The following is a 3,084-nucleotide window of genomic DNA, read 5'->3' on the forward strand; positions in this document are numbered from 1 at the left end:
AATTCTCAAAAGAAGAAATACATGCGGCCAACAATCATATTTTAAAAAGCTCAACATCACCAATCATTAGAGAAATGCAAATCAGAACCACAATGAGATACCATGTCACACCAGTCAGAATAACAATTATGAAGAAACAAAAAAATTAACAGATGCTGTGACGTTGTGGAGAAAAATGAACGCTTATGCAGTGTTTATGAAAGTACAAATTAGTTCAACCATTGTGGAAGACAGTGTGACAATTCCTCAAGGACCTACTAAAGACATAAGTACCATTCGACCCAGCAATCCTATTACTGAGTATATACCCAAAGGAATGTAAATCATTCTATTATAAAGACACCTGCAAACATTTGTTCACCGCAGCACTATTCACAATAGCAAAGATATGGAATCAACCTAGATGTTCATCAATCATACATGAGATAAAGAAATTGTGGTACATATACACCATGGAATACTATGCAGCCATAAAAAATAATGAAATATTGTCCTTTGCAAGGACATGGATGGAGCTGGAGGCCATTATGCTTAGAAAACTAACACAGGAACAGAAAACCAAATACCACATGTTCTCACTTATATATGGGAGGTAAATGATGAGAATACATGGACACACAGAGGGGAACAACACACACTGGGACTTATCAGAGGTTGGAGGGTGAGAGGAGGGAGAGGATCAGGAAAAATAACTAATGGGCATGAATCTTAATACCCATAAATAATCTCTTCAACAAACCCCCATAACGCACATTCTGCACCTATACCCCTATACTTGAAATAGAATTATAAAAAGTTATCTTTTAAACTTGATAGTTTCTTTAGGTTTTTGTTAGCGATTACTTCAATGGTTCAATTAAATTTTTAAATATAAAAAGGTTTAGGTTTTTAGTAAATTGAATTTCCATTATATTTTTATTATAATGAGCATAAAAATACCTGTTTGTTTTCCAGGAGTACAATAAATGAACGAATTTATTGATGATGAAACTACGAGTACATTTAGATCTAGCAAAAAAAAGAGTGACACTAGAAAACAGTGGTTATGAATATTACAAAACTTTTCTAATTTAAACATAGCAGCTGACTAAATACTGAATTTTGGTTTGTTAGAAATCATGCTATGTACTGTATTATCATTTCTCAATTTTGGTTACAAACATTGATTATAGCCGGTTTAGGATCTTCATGATGAGGTTGGACACTATCATTTGATTTCATACTGAACTTGAGTGTTCCAATAAGTTTTGGGTACAATATTTGGCTTCTTTAATTACATATTTTAAATTTGTGATGCGAGCTTCAAATTTCATTATTAGATTTATTTCTTATTCATTAATAAACTTTATTGAGATATAATTTACATGCCATATACTGAACTCATTTAAAGGGTACAGTTCAGTATATTTATTGTGTATATCCAGAGTTGTGCAACCATCACCACGATAGATCTTAGAACATTTAAAACACCCACTAAAGAAATCCCTTGCCCATTAGTAGTCACTTCACATTCTCCCCAACTCCCTCCCGCAATGTATCTGCAATTTAACACATCTCTACATTTACGTGGAAATTAAAGGGACACAGAATAGTCAAAGTACCCTTGGAAAATAAAAATAAAGTTGAAGGACTCAGAATTCTCAGTTTCAAAACTCATTACAAAGCATCATTAAGACAGACAGTGGCATAGGGTGAGACTTGTGGATCAATGGAATAGAATTCAGAATCCACAAAGACATAATTACATTTGTGGTCACCTGATTTTCAACAAAAGTTCAAAGGGAATTCCATACAGTAAAAAGTAGTCTTTCAAACAAATGACACTGGAAGAATGAAAATCAGCATACAAACAAATGAAATTGAGTGAACTTCTTCACATGATACACACAAAAAATCAACTCAAAATAGATGATAGACCTAAATGTAAGAGTGAAAACAATAAAACTCTTACAATAAAACGTAAGAGTAAGTCTACATGACTTTGAATTAACCTATGGTTTCTTAAATATGACACCAAGAGCACACTCAATAAAAGAAAAACAGATAAATTGGATTTCATCGAATTTAAATATTTTGTGCTGCAAGCTGTATCATCAGTAAAGTTAAAAGACAACTCATACAATGTGAAAATTGTGTATTTGTATACTTGTATATTTACAAGTAATATATACGATAAGGGACTTTTATCCAGAATATATAAAGAACTCTTACAACTCAATAAGAAAAAAAAACAACCCAATTTATAAATGGGGAAAGGATTTGATATGACTCAGTAATTCCACTCCTAGATTCATAACAAACAGAAATAAAAACTTACATGCATATAAAAACTTATACACAGTTGTTTGTATCGGCATTATTCATTGTAGCCAAGTAGAAAGAACCCCAATGCCCATCAACGGATAAATGGGTAAGTAAAAGGTAGTAAATAAGTACAACTGAATATTTTTCAGCAGTAGAAAGGAGTAAGATAGTGATGCATGCTACCTCAAAAACATTATACTAAGTGAAAGAACCCAGTAACAAAGTGATTACAAATGATTTTATTTCATATATGTGAAATATCCAGATCAGGCAAATCAATAGAGACAAAAAATATCTTGGTGGTTGCCTGGGGCTGGCAAGGAGGGAGAATTTGGGGGAATTAAGAGTGACTGCTAATGGATATGGGATTTATTTCTAGAAGGAAAAATATTCTAAAAATAATTGCAGTGTGCGATGTTTTGGATGTGTTTTCTCCCTGCCATAACTCATGTTGAAATTTAATGCCAGTAAAACCATGTTGAGAAGTGGGGCCTTTAAGTGGTGATTAGTTCATTAAGATGGATTACGGTCTTTCTCAGGAGACTGGGTTAGTCCTCATGAAACTGAATCAGTTCCTGCAAAAACAGATTGTGTTATAAAACAGGTCAGCCTACTTTGTCTCCTCTCTCTTAACACATACCCTATTCCCCTTCCACTTTTCTGCTAAACTATGAAGCAGCACAAGGCTCTCACCAGATTCAGCCACCTGATCTTGAATTTTCCAGCCTCCAGAACTGTGAGCTAAGTAAATTTCTTGTCTTGATAATGTATTCAGTCTCA

This window comes from Rhinopithecus bieti, unplaced genomic scaffold (assembly GCF_001698545.2).
Source record: "Rhinopithecus bieti isolate Rb0 unplaced genomic scaffold, ASM169854v2 scaffold_32665, whole genome shotgun sequence".
Classification (NCBI taxonomy): domain Eukaryota; kingdom Metazoa; phylum Chordata; class Mammalia; order Primates; family Cercopithecidae; genus Rhinopithecus; species Rhinopithecus bieti.